This window comes from Dendropsophus ebraccatus, chromosome 8 (assembly GCF_027789765.1).
Source record: "Dendropsophus ebraccatus isolate aDenEbr1 chromosome 8, aDenEbr1.pat, whole genome shotgun sequence".
Classification (NCBI taxonomy): Eukaryota; Metazoa; Chordata; class Amphibia; order Anura; family Hylidae; genus Dendropsophus; species Dendropsophus ebraccatus.
Genome location: NC_091461.1, coordinates 119,014,246 through 119,027,530, shown reverse-complemented (window position 1 = coordinate 119,027,530; position 13,285 = coordinate 119,014,246). Strand labels below are relative to the sequence as shown.

The window sequence follows — 13,285 nt, the reverse complement described above, 5'->3', positions numbered from 1 at the left end:
CATTTTCATCAGTTGAGGTCTTGGTGTTCACAGCTGTACCCTTTACTCCCTGTCTGACTGTGAATTCCATTTTGAAGGAGAAGTCCGGCCTTAGGGTTCTTTTTTAAATGGCAGGGCATGAGGGGAAAACAATGAATGGCACTACCTTACCTCGCCAACTCACCGGCCCCGGGACCTCTCCTGTGTTCCAGTCACTGATTGGCTGAGCGGGCTGTCCATAAGCCAGGACAGGCATTCTCCCCAGAGCCGTGACGTTGACTCCCCTGAGGCCAGACTTCCTCATTAAACCCCTATTACACAGGGTGATACCCAGTAGCAAGCGATGCCGACCAGTCAGATCTTTAGATCCGGGGAGCCCATAGGAGATGGCGGCGGTCTACTGCCGCTGCTCCAGTTGCACTATGCAATGGCAGCAGATTGCTGCTATGCTCCTTGTTTGTCTTTCAACATGTTGAAAGACATTAAAATAAAACGACCAGCCGACACCGTGCATGTCAGCTATCAAACAAAGCCATTATCGGCCGTAATGTCCAATAATCGGCCAAATACAGCCGATAATAGCTTTGTGTAATAGGACCTTTTTATCTGTTGCCGCTGCTGAGACCCAGACCAATCAGGTGAGCGAGCAGGAAGAAACGCAGTTCACTTGCTCCCCATAAATTATCTCCATCCAGGAGTCCCGTAGACTTCTTCCTGTAATATTTGTTTCTATTGTCTACATAATGTCTTTGGTTTTTGCACTTTGATCCTTTTAAGTTATAACTTTCAGCCATTCGAGCTGGACCTTTCCCACAAAGAACATTAAAGGTCCCTCTATAGATGTGGAGTGAAAGTGTGGACAAGGCTGATAAAGTTTTCACATTGTTCAGTCTCTTTCCCTATCTACTACCAGGATAATTGTCTGCTGAGTTTCCAGCAGAAGTTGACCACTAAACAAATGTGGTTGGGTTGGAACAACATGTCAATTCAGTTTTATTTGAAGTTTTCGTGTGGTCCTCAGAATATTGTTTCTCAGAATTCTCCTATGAATGATCCTAAGTGTATGAAGAAGAAATATGATGGCTTTCACATAAATATACTGTCCATTGTAGGGATTAGATATTTTTTTGTTCCATCGCTGGTGGTCTTGCCACAGAAGTGTCTGAATTCGTATCCATAAGTCATAAAACCAAGTTTTAGTACTGACATCATTTTGGATGAGAATCCCGCCACTGGCATAGCAATCTTATAATATTGCTTGGAAATGAGTACTTAGAAGGAGAATATAGCTCATTTTCAAAACCACAATGGTATTACAAAACCACTCGGTCTGGACACTTGAAGTGGAACAAACTTAAAAAAGAAGAAAGAAATGACAATATTCCCACTGAAGAGATATTAGAACTCTTCAGTGTTGTTTTTTTGAGGAAAAGGACAACTTTATCCAATGATCTACCCCCCCTTGATGTATCCAGTTATACAGTACCTTCAGTTGACAAACTCACGTGCCCAACTCTAAAAACTAAGGCTGGCCACACAAATTAGGCTAAGGCTACACAATGATTTCCAGTTGTGCAACCAGGAACAACCATGTCTTGGTTTCTTTTTTCATGACCACCACTAGAGATGATAGAGATGAGCCACCTTGGCAAAAGTTTGGGTTTGCATGAACCCGAATGATCGTCATTTGAATCCTGCAGCCTGGAGGTGGACAGAGGCTGTATCCATATTGTCCAGGCAGTTCTCAGGCTGCATCCACCTTCTCCAGGCAGCAGGGTTCAAATACCAATCATTTGGGTTCGTGCAAACCCAAACTTTTGGCAAGTTCGCTCATCTTTATCCACTTTATCAAGTGAATGGGGTTGTGTTTCAACCCACAAATGGCCATGACCATGGAACCTTTGATATTTTGCAACTGTAGGGTCACATCCCCTTGTGGGTTCTAATGGGACTCTATTCTTTTGAATAAGTATTGGAGTAATCTAAGATCTGTGCTGTCTGAACCCACTGATTATGGCAGAACGGCCAACTATCTAAAATGTATCAGCACCTTATGATTCTTTCCCAATGGTAGAGGCCAGGAGAAATAATGATTGAGTTGATTGATTGATAAAATGGGCCATATGTATGGTATATGTATGGGCCTGATGGGAATATTGTACTTGGTAACCATGGGGTGTCCTTATAGTAAGAACAGGTCAATCACAGGTACAATACAGTCTTCTGCATCAAGACTTACTACTGTATGTAACGTTATTTTGGCTCTCGGCTGTCATCTGTTGGGCTACTCTTGTAAAAGGGGATTATTTTCCAATGAGAAATTAGGTTTGAAATATTAAAAGAATACTTTGAGACCACATGTTATTTTCCAAATTCCATCGCTTTATACCCTTTTAAAAAATTAACCAATATTGGCGAAGACAGAGCTATGAAAGTGGTCTCGTAAGTCTAGCCAGTGTTTCGTCTGACTTCTTGAACCTGAAACAATCCCGTCCGATAATGCGTACCCCGGTGTCTGATTCCAGCTGCTTAAAAGCGAGCTATTGATTTTGGAAGTGGATCGCGGCTTTAGATTTAACAAGTCAGCATTGTATACTAGTGATCCTTATAGACAGATCCTTCTATCCTGGAGCCGAAAGAGAAGGAGGTCGAAGGAAAATAGGGGGACGTTGCTTCCTTGGTGAAAAATCGAGAGAATTACGCTCTTCATTGTCGCCTGATCGCCTATCTCTATTATAGTTGTTGACAGTTTCCAACGAATAAAATGTTCTCAAACGCTCAGATGTTTTCTAACCAAGAACAATAAAGTCGGGATTAGAACCTTTAATGTCTAGAGCCGCACTTCTCCAGACGAGCCAGGTTTTTTTGTCTGGATCACACGGATAATGTTCCTAACAGTAATAGAAAAGACATCAGAGGCTTAACATGAAATGGTTTGACCATAATTATAGGTAGTGTGACCACAACGCCATTCTATTAAAAACATAAAGGTTTTAAAGTTTACACACCAGACCGCATGAATATCATATTAGTGAAGATTTCGACCTGTTCACGGATAGGTCTGTAATAATCAGATGGAATATATTTGGCCACAAAAGAATTGCAAACTTTTATCCTTGTATGCAAAATATCTCTTCTCGAGGGAACAAAATAAACTCTCTAGTGCCTCCTATAGGCGACTAACCTAGAAATCAATGGCTAGCCTTGGGTGCATTGCCTTAATGGGGAGCTATCTGCAGGTTAAACATTTCTAATCTGCTGCTAGCCCCCTATAGCGACAAGGACGCTGAGGAGGAAGGTATGCATCTTACCTTCCTCCTTGGCGCCAGTCCCGTAATGTTAATCGGGGGTAATCTTTGGCCGGGAGTACTGTTAGGAGCACTAGCCCCACCCCACACCGTCATCCCCCTATTGATAATCAATGGAGCGGGTGTACCAGATTTCCCCTTTAAGGACCTCAAACCAGGAGAAGTGGTACTGTTTACAAGCCATCTTGTGTAACATATTGAAACTCTATACTTATCATGAGGAACCAAAACTTTAAGATATGGATGTGTCCACCCTTACCTCTAGTTCGGGAATGCCCCTCAAAATGCCTTCTTATGGCTGCAGTTTGCAGTCCAGTTCTTGGGTTCACCCCACGAAAATTGGGTATGGATGGGTTGCCTGCCCTCAGGGTTTAAAGTTTGCAGGCCACAAGGTCACAACCTATAGGCCTGGTAATCTGGTCATCTGGCATTTACCATAAATCATAAAAAAGAAGGACGTACACTACCGTTCAAAAGTTTGGGGTCACATTGAAATGTCCTTTTTTTTAAGGAAAAGCACTGTACTTTTCAATGAAGATAACTTTAAACTAGTCCTAACTTTAAACAAATACACTCTATACATTGCTAATGTGGTAAAAGACTATTCTATCTGCAAATGTCTGTTTTTTGGTGCAATAACTACATAGGTGTATAGAGGCCCATTTCCAGCAACTATCACTCCAGTGTTCTAATGGTACAATGTGTTTGCTCATTGGCTCAGAAGGCTAATTGATGATTAGAAAACCCTTGTGCAATCATGTTCACACATCTGAAAACAGTCTAGCTCGTTACAGAAGCTACAAAACTGACCTTCCTTTGAGCAGATTGTGTTTCTGGAGCAGCACATTTGTTGGGTCAATTAAATGCTCAAAATGGCCAGAAAAAGAGAACTTTCATCTGAAACTCGACAGTCTATTCTTGTTCTTAGAAATGAAGGCTATTCCATGCGAGAAATTGCTAAGAAATTGAAGATTTCCTACAACGGTGTGTACTACTCCCTTCAGAGGACAGCACAAACAGGCTCTAACCAGAGTAGAAAAAGAAATGGGAGGCCGCGTTGCACAACTAAGCAAGAAGATAAGCACATTAGAGTCTCTAGTTTGAGAAACAGCCGCCTCACAGGTCCCCAACTGGCATCTTCATTAAATAGTACCCGCAAAACACCAGGGTCACCATCTGCAGTGAAGAGGCGGCTGCGGGATTTTGGGCTTCAGGGCAGAGTGGCAAAGAAAAAGCCATATCTGAGACTGGCCAATAAAAGAAAAAGATTAAGATGGGCAAAAGAACACAGACATTGGATAGCGGAAGACTGGAAAAAAGTGTTGTGGACGGATGAATCCAAGTTTGAGGTGTTTGGATCACAAAGAAGAACGTTTGTGAGAAGCAGAAGAAATGAAAAGATGCTGGAAGAATGCCTGACGCCATCTGTTATACATGGTGGAGGTCATGTGATGGTCTGGGGTTGGTGCTGGTAAGGTGGGAGATTTGTACAGGGTAAAAGGGATTGTGAATAAGGAAGGCTATCACTCTGCACCGCCATGCCATACCCAGTGGGCAGCGCTTGGTTGGAGCCAATTTCATCCTACAACAGGACAATGACCCTAAACACCTCCAAATTGTGCAAGAACTATTTACAGCAGAAGCAGCAGCTGGTATTCTATCATAGGTAATGGAGGGGCCAGCGCAGTCACCAGATCACCACCCCATTGAGCTGTTGTGGGAGCAGCTGGACCGTATGGTACGCCAGAAGTGCCAACCAATCCAACTTGTGGGAGCTGCTTCTAGAAGCGTGGGGGGTAATTTCTCCAGCTTACCCCAACAGATTAATAGCTAGAATGCCAAAGGTGTGCAATGCTGGAATTGCTGCAAAAGGAGGATTCTGGGACGGAAGCAAAGTGTGATGGAAGAACAATGTTATTTCACATACAAATCATTATTTCTAACCTTGTCAATGTCTTGTCTCTATTTTCTATTCATTTCACAACGTATGGTGGTGAAGAAGTGTGACTTTTCATGGAAAACACAAAATTGTTTGGGTGACCCCAAACTTTTGAACGGTAGTGTATATAATTCATATAAGCTAAATTAAAGATGTTTGAGTCCATACTGTATGTTCGAATAGTAAATTTAACATAATCACAAACAGAACAGATTGATGTCCTATCCACAGGATATGTCATCAATCACTGACCAGCAGGGTGCCGATGCCTGAAACCATTGCCAATCAGCTGTTGAGTGCCACCTTACAGGGAACCAGATGGCTCCATTCACTGTGCAGTGGCCAAGTCTGGTACTGCAGCTTTGCTGCCATTCAACTTCCAGTCCCATTCACAGTGCAGAGATTGAACAGCTGATCAGCAGAGCAGGGACTGATGACCTATCCTATCTAGGCAACTATCTGCTTTAACCGAAAAACCCCTTTAAGGTCAATAAATATGCAAAAAGAGAGCCTGTGGAGCCTCATTTAAGAGTCTCAAAACAAATGACTAGCCAGATATTCCTCCGGGAAGGACCCAGCCAAGGGGTGGCTCCTTGGCTGGCTTAATGTCAATGGGCACATTGGGGTATACATCGTCACCCCATATTGATGTGAACAGGACCTTACAGGAACCTTTTATTATTTCCTTGACGTTTTTTCCTCTACTGCTGTGTATGCTGTTCTGAGATGTGTGCGCCTGGTTCTATCACAATGAAATTACATACAGATTTCTCCATTATCGAGGCCTTTACACATTTACACCCTTAGCTTTACAATGAACAGCGACGGACATTAAGATCTCTGGGAAGATTTCCTTTTGGGTTGCTGGGAGTCGGAGTTCAGCGTTTTTAGGTTGAAATAGTTTGTGGTCACATTTCACAGGCCTTCTGGGGCTCCTAAAGATTATCATACACTTTCTTTCACCCCCATAAATCCTGTTTTATGAGTTAAAATGGGGACCTCCATCTATAAAAACAACAACATCAGCATTGGAGAGGGAGGATTTCCTTCCAGGCGATGGACCTGCTCTCATCGCAGTCAGTGTCACTCCAGTTGATATTACACCCACCATAGAGTGTGCACATATTTAATACTGGATAAAGCACATTATAGCATTGACGATATACCATATGGTTTTGCTTATGCAGATGTTCCAGAACACAAGTAAACTTCAAGGATATGTCCACCATTACAACCATTTTTAAATTACTATTCTGGTGCATCTAAAAATGTAAAAAGAACCAGTTTTACAAATAGGCTTCATTAAAAATATCCTCCTGTTTCGTTTCCATAGTTCCTATGAAGGCCCCTTTGTTTCCATGGTTACAGACTACAAACAAACCCTGTGTAGTCATATTCACTTCCATATGCACCAAACATGTTTGTTTGTCTCCACCAGATTATAATATGTTAGGAAGATGTAGGGGCAGATAGAAGGAAGTTTGACTGAAAGATCAGACTACAGTGTGTTTGTGTGTAGTCTGTTGCTATGGAGACAACTAGGTCTGAATAGAAGTTGTTAACACAGGATGAGAATTATTTTTTTTTTTTTCAGTTTAAAGGCATAAGGGAATACAAAAAAAACAATGTGACCTAACCTAATATAGATAATATACCGGGGTGCTCCCTGACAATGTCTATGGCTGTGTTCACACATAAGTAGAGATGAGCGAATCTCGAGCAAACTCAGGTTCATCTGAACCGGAACATGTAGCATATGATTACCTGGCTGAAGTAGTTGGATGCAGCCCAAATGAGTCCTGAAAAACATGCATACATGTAAGCCTATGGCAAACCTGAATGTGCTCGAGGTCTCTACACCTGAGCTGTCAATTCCACTTTTTAGTTTATTTATATGGGTACAAAGACAAAAGTGTATATATAGCACAATAAACGCCATTAGTACCCAGCAGGCCTCATTGACTTGGATGCGTCAGATTCCACCATGGCCAGATAGGGATGAGTTTTGGTAGTGCAGTATTCAAGAATCTCTTTTTAGGGGTCGACTATAGAGCATTGCCACAAGGGTTAAAATTTTGTATAGCACCACCATAGGCGAAATGAAGTACTGCACAGTTTATACTAATAGGCTGTCCATGTAACATACAGACATGCTGGGTCCTCCAGAGCAAGAGACTCTCTTTGTAGCCACTGCTGATGGAGTCACTCCAATACTATTCAAAAATTTCTAATAAAGGATATAACAAAGTTCTTTTTCTAAACAAATCTTGTATAATGTTTGCCCAACATCAATACGTAAGTGTATGCATCAAAAAATATCAGCCCATATGCCTATGTTCTACTATGTAAGGCAGGGGTGGGACACCTATGGCCCTCTAACTGTTGCAAAACTACAATTCCCATCATGCCTGGGCAGCCATTCTTGATGTAAGGGAATGTTCTTGAAACATATACACACTTGTTCACCCAAATCCTCTTATTTGTTAGTGCCGGGAATGGACATATTTCTTGGACAGGTCCAACACATTGGTCACAGGTGCTTCCGGAACTGCTGTGTAGCTGCCCCTGGCTAAATGAAGACCAGCTGGGGTATGCGATGGACTCAAACCATTGGAATCTGCCAGTGAAAGTCTTGAAACCAGCAGATAGCGAGGGCTGGAGATTTCCCCTGGAATGTTCCCTCGTTGCCAAATGAAGCTGACAGAAGCCAAAGCCTTTTGGGGGGTTTTATAGCGGTAGTAAGATTCCTGTTTATTAGTTTACTTTACTGGGTCTGAAGGAGGTGGAAGAGCAGGCCGAGAAAGATCCCAGTGTTGTTCCAGTGCAGAAACTTCCCATCTAGCAGATCATTAGTGTCCTGGAGTTGGCATGAGGAGTAACACATGGCGGGGAGCAGAAAGTAGAGACTCCAGGAGCAAAACGCTGACAATATGTTTTCCCGTGTTGTGCACAGAAGGAAAATAGCTCGGCAGTGAGGGATCTCTGTAGAAAGAGAGGAAGCATTGTGTTAAAGTTAAAGGGATTATCCGGGAAAAATGTATGCTTAGCCATGCTGTCGGGGCTGCGGGGGACATGTTGGTAATGGATACTTACTTGTCTTGCTCCCCCGCTGCTGCCGGTTCTTGGGTCGCCCATTCTGCGCCACTGTCAGTGTTTTCATAACATCCAATGATGTCCCGTTCCCATAGGAAAAGGCCGGTCAGCATAGACTCTATAGACACAGATGTTTTTATAACGCTGACAGCAATGCAGAGTGGACGGCCCGGGAACCGGCAGAAGAGGAGAAGCGGGACAAGTAAGTATGCATGTTTCCTGCAGCCCCGAGAATTTTTCTGGACAACCCCTTTAAGACAATAATTGTATCCTCAGATATCTATCTATCCATCTATCTCTATCTCTCTATCACCTTTCTTTCTTTCTTTCTTTCTTTCTTTCTTTCTTTCTTTCTTTCTTTCTTTCTTTCTTTCTTTCTTTCTTTCATCGAGCAAAACAAAGAATCCCACAGCACTCAAAGAAAAAAATGAAGTATGGGGATAGGATAACATAGGGTTGGAATTTATCAAATGACACATAGGCAGAAATAACTGATGTATTCACTATGAACTGATTTTGATGTACATGAAATAAATCCTTTTATGCACCTGATTTTGGATGTGCCGCGGACTCTGTGTGAACTGTAGATAGATAGATAGATAGATAGATAGGAGATAGATAGATAGATGGATAGATAGATAGATAGATAGATAGATAGATAGATAGATAGGAGATAGATAGATAGATGGATAGATAGATAGATAGATAGATAGATAGATAGATAGATAGATGATAGATAGATAGGAAATAGATAGGAGATAGATGATAGATAGGAGATAGATAGATAGATAGATAGATAGATAATAGATAGATATATAGATAGATAGATAGATAGATAGATAGATAGAAGATAGATAGATAGATAGATAGATAGATAGGAGATAGATAGGAGATAGATAGATAGATATAGATAGATAGGAGATAGATAGATAGATAGGAGATAGATAGATAGATAGATAGATAGATAGATAGATAGGAGATAGATAGATAGATAGATGAAAGACAGATAGATAGATAGATAGATAGATAGATAGATAGGAGATAGATAGATAGATAGATAGATAATAGATAGATAGATAGATAGATAGATAGGAGATAGATAGATAGATAGATAGACAGATAGAAGATAGATAGATAGATAGATAGATAGATAGATAGATAGATAGATAGATAGGAGATAGATAGATAGATAGATAGATATAGATAGATAGGAGATAGATAGATAGGAGATAGATAGATAGATAGATAGATAGATAGATAGATAGATGAAAGACAGATAGATAGATAGATAGATAGATAGATAGATAGATAGGAGATAGATGATAGATAGATAGATAGATAGATAGATAGATAATAGATAGATAGATAGATAGACAGATAGAAGATATAGTAATGAAATAAACAAATAGATGTTTTTGCCTCCCTTGTACCCGTTCCCTCTTTATCGTCATCGCTTCTTACAGAATGGGTAGATTATTGGCCTTTCTTGTTATTCGGCTTTCATCTTGCTCAGGCGTCGGGATGAAATTAAAATCTTAGCAGGAAGCGAGAATCCACACAAATACATTTACTTGAGGTTCAGGTTTAGAAACCACTTTAGGGTGCGTGCAGCGCCTGGGAAGCTGACATCTTCCAAGTGCTGGCAGAGCGATGGAAAAAGCCATATTGCCGGATCACATGCAGAGTTTTTATTATTTTGGCAGCCTGTTATTTTCCCTTTCTGTAGAGGGAAAAGAGGGAAATTTGGCTTTCTTTACTGCTGAGGAGGTGTAAGGATTTTGCTTTTTTCCTTTTTCATAGAACTAGAACACTTTGGAGAGTGGCCTGAGTGTGTGATATTATAATACTCATATTCAGAGGAACAGCTCAGCATATGGTTAATGCAGGGTCGGGGGGGTCACTAATGCACCCCAAGCTACTCGCTGGGAATTGGAGTTGGGTCGGAGTGATATGAAAATGCAAAGCACTTCTGGTCTCTACAAATAATAAGTGCCCTTTTTTTGCCATCAATGTTGATATACAATAGTTTATTCTTAGTGGCGATGTAGCAGAGCTGAATCTGTCAATAGAAAAATTTAAAGGTTGCATTGTTAGCAATTCGTCATGACAATAAAATCACAAATAGTAGATTGTCACATCACTTCGTCTTGTGTCCAGTGACCGTGCACCATTCACAGCTGTCTGCAGACTAAAGGCCGTATTGCACGGCCGAATATCGTTCGAAAAATCGTTAGATCGTTCGGACTTAAACAATAATCATCTTGTGTAATATCAGGCAACAATTAAACAGCCAACGAGAAATCGTTGCTCGTTTGATAAAATCTGCAACATTGATGGTTCACAAATCGTTTGAACACAGTTCGGTGAAATAACACGTCGTTTGGTCGTTCCCTGGTCTATCAGCCAAGAAAGGACAAGCACAGTAAGTAACGATCATCGTGTAATTGTTTGATCATTTGTCATATCGGTTGTTTGAGATCGTTTATCGCTAAAATCGTCGCATCTAATAAGTATTGGACTGGCAGCTATTTCTTACCCACCACTAGAAATGATCGAACATCGGGATTTTGCAGGTTCGAGCGAACTCCAACCTTCTCGAACCTGCAGCATTTGATTCCCGATGCCTTCCCGGTCTGTGGGGAAGGAGGAGACAGCCCAGGTACCGCCTTGAATTCTGGGATACAGTCTATGACCTAGCTGTATCCCGGAATTCCAGGTGCTACTCGGGCTGTCTCCTCCTTCCCTACATAACGGGAAGGCATCGGGAATCAAATGCTGCAGGTTTGAGAAGGTCGGAGTTCGCTCGAACCTGCAAAATCCCGATGTTCGATCATCTCTACCCACCATATCTATTGGCCAATCATCTCTATATTTTCAATGTGGGTAGAGGAATAAAATGACTCCCCTATTGGTGACTTATCGCTACAGGAACAAAGCATTGGGGATGTTGAGAATTCACGGAACACGTTTCATAATCAGTATGGGATATGCCTGAAATGACTCATTAGAAACATAATTATTTTCCTCATTTTCGGTTATTATGACTATAAGTAGATAAAACAGGTTGTATAACCATTGCTTTCCCTTAGACAGCATATCCAACTTATGAACAGGCAGCCCACCCACCTTGTTTGTCCATCATCATACTAAGATGCCTCATGGAAGCCTAATATAGTGGCACATAGGGTCTCTACTGTTGCATCCTACAGTGCCATAGAAACTCATGTGCCTCCTTTATTAAAATAGCTACAACATAACTCTTACCCGAAGAATTGATGCAGCGTATGATAAAATATGGTCAACAGGTCACCCTATAAATTTAGTGCACATTTGACTAGAGATTAGCAAACTTTTTAAAGTTCCGCTTAGCAGGTTTCGCCGAACTTCGAAACAAAGTTTGGGTTGGTCCTTAAATGAACTGAACTAAAAAGCCAAATGATTGCAGGCATTGTGCTGTTTTAGTGCAAATCAGTAAGTTCACTCATCAATACTTACCTGTCTGTGCTCCCCCAGTGTCCTTCAATGATCTCAGCTGCCTTCACTTCCTGACTGAGATGAGAGTGACAGTCCTCTCAACCAATCACTGGCTGTTGAGCTGTCACTTCCCAGTAAGTGATTAGCTGGGTGGGCTGGAGGTGACTGCCATTAGTTGGGGACACTGAAGGAGCGTGGACAGGTGAGCATACCCTTTTTTGTTTTGTTTTCTATGTATATTAAATTGTGCAGCCACCATCTTGGTCTGGGTTCATTACGAACTTACAGCCAACTTACATCCATTATGGTACTGAGCTAAACTTTTTGTTCCCAACGAATCTCAGTTCATAAAGTTTGCTTTGCTCATCTCTACATATGACCACTGTTCCATAGCTGACCCCGGTTTATTTTATTGCTCCATCTTCTTTGATGGATATAAAATGTAACATTATGGTCTCACATAACAGAGACCGCACAGTCGAGAAACCACATAGACAAGCAGTTCAATGCGGTTTTCTAATTGAACATGACCACACGGATTGGGTAAGCAAATCGGAAGCTCTGTGCCCATTAACAGTCAATTAGAAAACCATGCCTGCATATTTCCATCCATAACATGAGACCAGACCCTTAAAGCAAATCTGTCAGCAGTTTTGAGCTCTTAAAACTGCTGACAGACCTATACAGAAGATGGGGAGAGAAGTAAATAAAACAAATCTATCTAGTGTTGCAATCATTGAGGTTGCACGATGAGAGACATGTCCCAGGGATCACTGTCCCAAGTGCCCAGGAGGAGGATCCTTCATGCTAAGTGTCTGGATTGCTGTGCACAAAGCGCTTCTCTGGACCCTCTTACTCCACTTCTGATTGGATGCTAGAGCTGTCAGCAGAGGGTCCAGCAAAGCACCAGGAATGATCCGCCCCTTGGACACTGGCAATAGCAGTGCCTGTTATACTTCATTAGTGTTATGGGAATTTGCTTGGTCCAGCACCTCCTGGTGCTTGGTGCTTGTTGGGGGGGTGAATGATGTATACGTTTGTCTGTTTGTGTCTGTCTTTCTCTGCTGGCCAGCAAAACCTCTTTCTATCCACCAGCATTCCTACAGACAAATGCAGCATTTCCTATATATATATATATATATATATATATATATATATATATATATATATATGTACAACATACACATCCACTAGTATACAAACAGCATCACAGCTTGCCAGGAGGAACCAGAGGGGAGGGGGTGCTGGGTTTATATGGGGCACTGACCTGATGACTGCCAGGTGAGGCTGAGCTGGAGCTATGCAGATATACTGGGTTTTGTATTCCTAGTTATTTTGTGTATTTCTATGCTATTTATTTTCACAATATGTATTATGATTTTGGATAAGTTTGTAACGCTTTTATGTTTAAATCTCAACCGATGTGTATATTGCTTTAAGAGTGTTGCATTTTGGGTAAATTTGTATATAAAGACACCTAGGTTTGGAGAGA

At 41.5% G+C, this 13,285-nt stretch overlaps 1 protein-coding gene and 1 long non-coding RNA gene across 3 annotated transcripts in view; one reads left to right on the top strand and one right to left on the bottom strand.

The window, feature by feature from the left end:
• The window catches only part of TRABD2B (TraB domain containing 2B), a 192,080-nt gene that overhangs the window by 129,971 nt on the left and 48,824 nt on the right, over positions 1–13,285 (top strand). The gene's annotated exons all lie outside the window — the stretch shown is intronic.
• The window catches only part of LOC138798870 (uncharacterized), a 35,781-nt gene continuing 30,032 nt past the window's right edge, over positions 7,537–13,285 (bottom strand). The window contains exons 2-3 of one of the 2 annotated variants that reach the window (XR_011364193.1): positions 9,750–10,378; positions 7,537–8,208 (exon numbers count right to left, since the gene is read on the bottom strand). This is a non-coding gene — a long non-coding RNA (uncharacterized lncRNA). The remainder of the gene's footprint in view (positions 8,209–9,749; positions 10,379–13,285) is intronic. The other variant, XR_011364194.1, reaches the window with a different exon arrangement.